The 8,571-nt window shown below is 39.2% G+C and overlaps 1 non-coding gene across 1 annotated transcript; it reads left to right on the top strand.

The window, feature by feature from the left end:
- Nucleotides 1-1,344: 1,344 nt before the first annotated feature.
- LOC130958670 (small nucleolar RNA R71) lies at nucleotides 1,345-1,452 on the top strand. The gene has a single exon (XR_009077780.1). It is a non-coding gene; the product is annotated as a small nucleolar RNA R71 (small nucleolar RNA).
- Nucleotides 1,453-8,571: the final 7,119 nt, after the last annotated feature.

Genomic DNA, 8,571 nt, shown 5'->3' with positions numbered 1-8,571 from the left:
AGCAGGGATGTAATGGTCTTCAATCTTCACCAAAACATCCTCTACAAGTCCATAAGCTTGTTTTCTTGAATTGTCTGCCATCTCTAGTGAGATTCTTGCAGCTTGTACCTCAAAGATCCCTAGCTTCTCCATTACAGAGAGAGGCATGAGGTTTACACTTGACCCTAAGTCACACAGAGCCTTCTTGAAGGTCATGGTGCCTATGGTACAAGGTATTGAAAACTTCCCAGGATCTTGTCTCTTTTGAGGTAATCTCTGCCTAGACAAGTCATTCAGTTCTTTGGTGAGCAAAGGAGGTTCGTTCTCCCAAGTCTCATTACCAAATAACTTGTCATTTAGCTTCATAATTGCTCCAAGGTATTTAGCAACTTGCTCTTCAGTGACATATTCATCCTTTTCAGAGGAAGAATACTCATCAGAGCTCATGAATGGCAGAAGTAAATCAAATGGAATCTCTATGGTCTCAGTATGACCCTCAGATTCCCATGGTTCCTCATTAGGGAACTCAGTGGAGGCCAGTGGACGTCCATTGAGGTCTTCCTCAGTGGCGTTCACGGCCTCTTCATCCTCTCTAAGTTTGGCCATGTTGATGGCCTTGCACTCTCCTTTTAGATTTTCTTCTGTATTGCTTGGAAGAGTACTAGGAGAAAGTTCAGTAATTTTCTTGCTCAGCTGTCTCACTTGTGCCTCCAAATTCCTAATGGGGGAATTTGTTTCAGTCATGAAACTTTGAGTGGTTTTGATTAGATCAGAGACCATGGTTGCTAAGTCAGAGTGGTTCTTCTTAGAATTCTCTGTCTATTGCTGAGAAGATGATGGAAAAGGCTTGCTATTGCTAAACCTATTTCTTCCACCATTATTGTTGTTGAAACCTTGTTGAGGTCTCTGTTGATCCTTCCATGAGAGATTTGGATGATTTCTCCATGAAGAATTATAGGTGTTTCCATAGGGTTCTCCCATGTAATTCACCTCTTCCATTGTAGGGTTCTCAGGATCATAAGCTTCTTCTTCAGATGAAGCATCCTTAGTACTGCCTGGTGCATTTTCCATTCCAGACAGACTTTGAGAAATCAAATTGACTTGCTGAGTCAATATTTTGTTCTGAGCCAATATGGCATTCAGAGTATCAATCTCAAGAACTCCTTTCTTCTGATTTGTCCCATTGTTCACGGGATTCCTTTCAGAAGTGTACATGAATTGGTTATTTCCAACCATTTCAATTAGTTCTTGAGCTTCTGTAGGCGTCTTCTTTAGATGAAGAGATCCTCCAGCAGAGCTATCCAAAGACATCTTGGACAGTTCAGACAGACCATCATAGAAAATACCTATGATGCTCCATTCAGAAAGCATGTCAGAAGGACATTTTCTGATCAATTGTTTGTATCTTTCCCAAGCTTCATAGAGGGATTCTCCTTCCTTCTGTCTGAAGGTTTGGACTTCCACTCTAAGCTTACTCAATTTTTGAGGTGGAAAGAACTTTGCCAAGAAGGCATTGACTAGCTTTTCCCAAGAGTTCAGGCTTTCTTTAGGTTGTGAGTCCAACTATATTCTAGCTCTATCTCTTACAGCAAAAGGGAATAGCATAAGTCTGTAGACCTCAGGGTCAACCCCATTAGTCTTGACAGTGTCACAGATTTGTAAGAATTCAGCTAAAAACTGATGAGGATCTTCCAATGGAAGTCCATGGAACTTGCAATTCTGTTGCATTAGAGAAACTAATTGAGGCTTAAGCTCAAAGTTGTTTGCTCCAATGGCAGGGATAGAGATGCTTCTCCCATAGAAGTCGGGAGTAGGTGCAGTAAAGTCACCCAGCACCTTCCTTGCATTGTTGGCATCGTTGTTGTTTTCGGCTGCCATGTGTTCCTCTTCTTTGAAGATTTCTGTTAGGTCTTCTATAGAGAGTTGTGCCTTAGCTTCTCTTAGCTTTCGCTTCAAGGTCCTTTCAGGTTCAGGGTCAGCCTCAACAAGAATGCTTTTGTCTTTGCTCCTGCTCATATGAAAGAGAAGAGAACAAGAAAATGTGGAATCCTCTATGTCACAGTATAGAGATTCCTTGAGATGTCAGAGGAACAGAAAAATAGAAGGAAGAGGTAGAAGAATTCGAACTTAGTGAGATAGAGTTCGAATTGTGCATTGAGGAGGAGTGGTACTCCATAAATAGAAGGATGTGAGAAGAGGGGAAGAGATTTTTCGAAAATTAAGTAAAAGATTTTAAAAAAAAAATATTTTGAAAATTTTTTTGAAGAAGATATGATTGAAAACTTTTTTGAAAAAGATGTGATTTAAAAGTTATGGTTTTAAAAAGATGTGATTGAGAAGATATGATTTGAAAAACAATTTAAAAAGATTTGATTTAAAAAAAATTAAAGATTTGGCTAACAAGAAAAGATATGATTCAAACATTAAACCTTTCTCAACAGAAAAGGCAACATACTTGAAATGTTGAATCAAATCATTAATTGTTAGCAAGTATCTTTGAAAAAGGAAAGAAATTGATTTTGAAAAATATTTGATTGAAAAGATATGATTTGAAAAAGATTTGATTTTGAAAAACTTTGAAAACTTGAAAAAAAATTTGCATTAAAAACAAAATCTTCCCTCTTGTGCCATCCTGGCGTTAAACGCCCAGCCAGGTATCCTGGCTGGCGTTTAAACGCCAGTTTTTTCTTCTTCACTGGGCATTTTGAACGCCCAGCTTTTTTTGTATAATTCCGCTGCTGCATGTACTGAATCTTCAGTTCCCTGTATTATTTCCTTCAAAAACTTGGTGCACGAAATTGTGATCACTACTTTTCACAACTCAAATAATCCCTAGTAATGGCCCCAAAGACTTGAAAACAGAACCAAGATCAAATAAACAATGCATGCAAGACACCAAACTTAAAATGAGACACTAGACTCAACATAAAATATTTTTGGTTTTTATGATTTTGTAATTTTTTTGGATTTTTCAAAAATTAAGTGGAAAAGAAAATAAAGGTATCAAAATTCTTAATGAGAATTCCAGGAATCATGCAATGTTAGTCTAAAGCTTCAGTCTAAAGGAATTAGACATGGATAGCCAAGCTTCAGCAGGACATTGCATTCCAGAGCTAAATTGATGAGAATTAATCAGCTTTGGTGATGATAAGATCATCACCTTGAAACACTAGAATTCATTCTTAAGAACTCTGAAAAATACCTAATCTAAGCAACAAGATGAACCGTCAGTTGTCCATACTCGAAACAATCCCCGGCAACGGCGCCAAAAACTTGGTGCACGAAATTGTGATCACTACTTTTCACAACTCAAATAATCCCCGGCAACGGCGCCAAAAACTTGGTGCACGAAATTGTGATCACTACTTTTCACAACTCAAATAATCCCTAGTAATGGCCCCAAAGACTTGAAAACAGAACCAAGATCAAATAAACAATGCATGCAAGACACCAAACTTAAAATGAGACACTAGACTCAACATAAAATATTTTTGGTTTTTATGATTTTGTAATTTTTTTGGATTTTTCGAAAATTAAGTAGAAAAGAAAATAAAGGTATCAAAATTCTTAATGAGAATTCCAGGAATCATGCAATGTTAGTCTAAAGCTTCGGTCTAAAGGAATTAGACATGGATAGCCAAGCTTCAGCAGGACATTGCATTCCAGAGCTAAATTGATGAGAATCAATCAGCTTTGGTGATGATAAGATCATCACCTTGAAACACTAGAATTCATTCTTAAGAACTATGAAAAATACCTAATCTAAGCAACAAGATGAACCGTCAATTTATAAGAATTATGCTAAGAATCCTCTATTCCCTCCATTTATAAGAATTATGCTAAGAATCCTCTGAATGACGAAGAAAAAGAAAATCAGCTGTTACCTTCTACTGACCTGGTGCACGAAATTGTGATCACTACTTTTCACAACTCAAATAATCCCCGGTAATGAATCCAAAAACTTGGCGTTCAATACCATGGCATAAACACAACTTCGCACAACTAACCAGCAAGTGCACTGAGTCGTCCAAGTAATAAACCTTACGCGAGTAAGGGTCAATCCCACGGAGATTGTTGGTATGAAGCAAGCTATGGTCACCTTGTAAATCTCAGTCAGGCAGACTCAAATGTTTATGGATGATATATGAATAAAACATAGAATAAAGATAGAGATACTTATGTAATTCATTGGTGAGAACTTCAGATAAGCGTATGGAGATGCTTTGTCCCTTCCGTCTCTCTGCTTTCCTACTGTCTTCATCCAATCCTTCTTACTCCTTTCCATGGCAAGCTGTATGTTGGGCATCACCATTGTCAATGGTTACAGTCCCGTCCTCTCAGTGGAAATGCTCAACGCACCCTGTCACGGCACGGCTATCCAACTGTCGGTTCTCGATCATGTCGGAATAGAATCCAGTGATTCTTTTGCGTCTGTCACTAACCCCCCACAATCGCGAGTTTGAAGCTCGTCACAATCATTCAATCATTGAATCCTACTCAGAATACCACAGACAAGGTTTAGACCTTCCGGATTCTCTTGAATGCAGTCATCAATTCTAGCTTATACCACGAAGATTCCGGTTAAAGAATCCAAGAGATATCTACCCAATCTAAGGTAGAATGGAGGTGATTGACGGTCACACGTTCATAGGTGAGAATGATGATGAGTGTCACGGATCATCACATTCATCAAGTTGAAGAACAAGTGATATCTTGGAACAAGAACAAGCCGAATTGAATAGAAGAACAATAGTAATTGCATTAATACTCGAGGTACAGCAGAGCTCCACACCTTAATCTATGATGTGTAGAAACTCCACCATTGAAAATACATAAGAATGAGGTCTAGGCATGGCCGTGAGGCCAGCCCCCAGTGATCAAAAGATTCAAAGATCTCAAGATGATAAAATACAATAGCAAAAGGTCTTATTTATAGAGAACTAGTAGCTTAAGGTTTACAGAGATGAGTAAATGACAGAAAAATCCACTTCCGGGCCCACTTGGTGTGTGCTTGGACTGAGCATTGAAGAATTTTCGTGTAGAGACTCCTCTTGGAGTTAAACACCAGCTTTTGTGCCAGTTTGGGCGTTTAACTCCCATTCTTGTGCCAGTTCCGGCTTTTAACGCCGGGCATTCTTGAGCTGATTTGGAACGCCGGTTTGGGCCATCAAATCTCGGACAAAGTATGGACTATTATACATTGCTGGAAAGCGCAGGATGTCTACTTTCCAACGCCGTTGAGAGCGCGCCAATTGGGCTTCTGTAGCTCCAGAAAATCCACTTCGAGTGCAGGGAGGTCAGAATCTAACAGCATCTGCAGTACTTTTAGTCTCTGAATCAGATTTTTGCTCAGATCCCTCAATTTCAGCCAGAAAATACCTGAAATCACAGAAAAACACACAAACTCATAGTAAAGTCCAGAAAAGTGAATTTTAGCTAAAAACTAATAAAAATATATTAAAAACTAACTAAATCTACTAAAAACATACTAAAAACAATGCCAAAAAGCGTACAAATTATCCGCTCATCATGACCCAACTAAGTTCCCCAATCTTTACTGTGAGCTTCGCCTTTCCAAATATCAGACGAAGAAACTGAATACCGAGAAGAAACTTGTCCTTCCCAATGATGTGAGGCGGTCCATTACTAGTCGGATCCTTGAGTTGGGTATGGATTTTGTTGACAGAGATTTGGGGGATATCAACATCTCTTGGGTGAAGAAATTTTATTGCAACTTCTTCCGTCCCACTTTGGATTCGGTTCAGTTGAGGGGTAGAGAGATCATGATTACTAAGACTGCCATAGAGGAGGCTTTGCAGTGCCGCCATATTCCTGATGGCACTTGCGCCCATCAGCAGGCCGAGTTGGCTATACACAGCATGACCTTTGATTATGAGGTGCTTAGGCGCGTGATTGATTTACCAGATGCTACATGGGTTATGGATGCGAACAACACCAAGCCTAAGGGGATGCTATTTGCTCAGCTGACTAGAGAGGCCAAGACTTGGCAGATGATATTTGCCCACTATGTCTTGCCTACCACTCACTTCTCTGAGATCCCTATGGAGATGCTTCTGTTGATTGGGTGTGTTATGGAGGGAAAGAATGTTTATTTTCCTCGACTTATCTGGCAGTGCATGTGGCGGGCGCATATTCGTGGCCTACTTCTATTCCCTACTTTGGTCACGAGTATGGCTGCCCTAGTTGAGGTCCCCTGGTTGGAGGATGATGTGATACCACCACCTCCTGATGAAGATGACAAGGAGGTTACTATTCCTTGGGGTGGTTGGGTACACGAGAAGCCACCAGCTAGACGCCGTTTCAGGGCTAGAGCGGTAGTGGGGACAGCTGGACCGTCAGCCCCTACAGCAGCCCCATCTTCCTCTATAGCAGCAGCTCCCTCTTCAACGACAGCTCCACCTTCCGCACCTGAGCCTACCTACTTACTGGTCCAGCGTCTATTTCGGTTTTTAGAGCGCGAGAGGCTCCATGTCAGACGCCGATTGGATCGGATGGACCAGGCGCTCATCTCTCTCGGCGCTGAGTTGCCTCCGCTTCCCGACTCTCCGGCCTCCGATGAGCAGGATCATCGGGAGGAGGATGCGGAGGCACCGCCTCAGCAGGATGCACCTCCCGTTGCCCCAGACGCTATAGAGACACCTCAGACCCATGAGGAGCTGGTCCCACAGCCACAGCCAGAGCCAGAGCCTGCTGTTGTGCCTTCCACTGATCCTCCGGTTTAGCATCGAGGACGATTCTTGATCTTAAGTGTGGGGAGGTCACCGGTAGCATCATCAGAGGACCGGTGAACATTTTGGCCACTTGCCTAGTTATCTTATTTTGCATATCTTTTGTAGATATTTGATGCATTTTGAGTTTACTTTGGATACCTTTACTGCTTATTTTGGATTTTAGATATTTTGATGCTTTTGGATATTTTTTAGATGTTTTGGATGATAGATTCCATACTTTAGTTGGATTTGTCTTTATGCATTTTGTATATCTTCTTTCGTATATTTTTCTTTTTAGTTTGTGGTTGTGATTAGAAATCATGTTTTAAGTGAAACTTAGTCACCCTTTTTGCATAAGAAATTGGTTTTAAGTGAAAAGGAAAGGGTAAACTAGGGAAAATTTTTGAATTTTTCAATCACAACAATGCTTAGTCAAATATTGAGATTTCCCAAGAATTTTAATTATAGGGCATAGGGCACCAACCCAATTGATTGAAGAAGCTATATCTTTATGAAATTTGCTTGAATTCGTACTTTGTGAAGCATGTATTGAACTAAGAACACAAGCTTGTGAGAGTTGAGCCTAATGATGTGGTTACATCTTATAACCACTTATTTTCCTTCTTGTGTGCATTATTCTCTTTCTATGATTGTAATCTTTGATTTGTTTGATTCTTTATGTCCATTATTTTGTGTATTCATGCATTTATATGATTGAGGCCATCATTTTATTTAGCGTACTTACCCAAAAAGCCTTACCTTTTATCATCCATTGTTAGCCAATTTGAGCCTACGCTTAACCCACTTGTTCTTAATTTTAGCACATTACAAGCTTAAAGTGGAAAATAATAAATGTCCTTAATTTGGATCTTTGATTGGCTTAGGCTAGTGTATGTGAGTATCATTCAAGTGTGGGAACCTTGGGACATTGGGTGAATAAAGGGTAGTTTTGTATTATTATTGAAAATATTGGGAATTGGGGTACATACTCATGTATTGATCGAGTGTAAAACCTTATGCATTGATGCTCTTGTATATAAAAAAAATGAGAAAAAGAAAAGAAAAGAAAAGAAAAATAATATAGAAAAGAAAAAAATATAGACAAAAAAAAGAAGAAAAATAATAAAAAAAGGGGACAAAATGCCCCAAAGCGAAGCTCAATAAAATCAATGCATAAGTGTTGTGGAATAAAAAAGGGATACATGAGTATGTGAAAAAGTGAGAAAAATGGGTAGTTAGAGTAGAACTTAGTTGTATAGGATGTCAAAGGTTAGGTGGAAAGTTTAAGCTTATCAAAGATCCAAATTTAAAGCTCACTTAACCATATATGCATCCTACCTTGTCCTTAGCCCCATTACAACCTAAAGAGAAGACCTCATGATGCTTGTATGCATGCATGAAATATATGTTGATTGTTAGAAGAAAATCAAATTTTGGAAAGCATGATTAGAAGAGAATTGAGTGAATTAACCCTTAAACACTTGAGTGAATAGAGCGGACACACATCCGGTGAGGGTTCAAAAGTTCAATTACATGGGTTCACTCATATTATTTATATTCTTGCAAGTTTAAACTCTTCTTAATAATTCAATACAATTGTGGTTTGGACTTAATTCCTATTGCCTAGCTCTTGTGCTTACACATGCTCTCTTGGGAATTGATTTGTTTGAACTAAGCATTTCCATTTGCTTTGGATAATTGCATCTAGATAAGTTCATATAGTTTAGTGCATTCAAATAAATGTCATAACCCTTAGTTCCTTCTTATTTTAGCATGAGGACATGCTAAGGTTTAAGTGTGGGGAGGTTGATAAACCCCATTTTTAGGGTTTATCTTGTATTGAATTTAGAGTATTTTGATA

The sequence above is a fragment of the Arachis stenosperma genome, chromosome 10, assembly GCF_014773155.1.
Source record: "Arachis stenosperma cultivar V10309 chromosome 10, arast.V10309.gnm1.PFL2, whole genome shotgun sequence".
In the NCBI taxonomy this organism is placed as follows: domain Eukaryota; kingdom Viridiplantae; phylum Streptophyta; class Magnoliopsida; order Fabales; family Fabaceae; genus Arachis; species Arachis stenosperma.
This window is presented reverse-complemented; position numbering and strand designations above follow the sequence as displayed.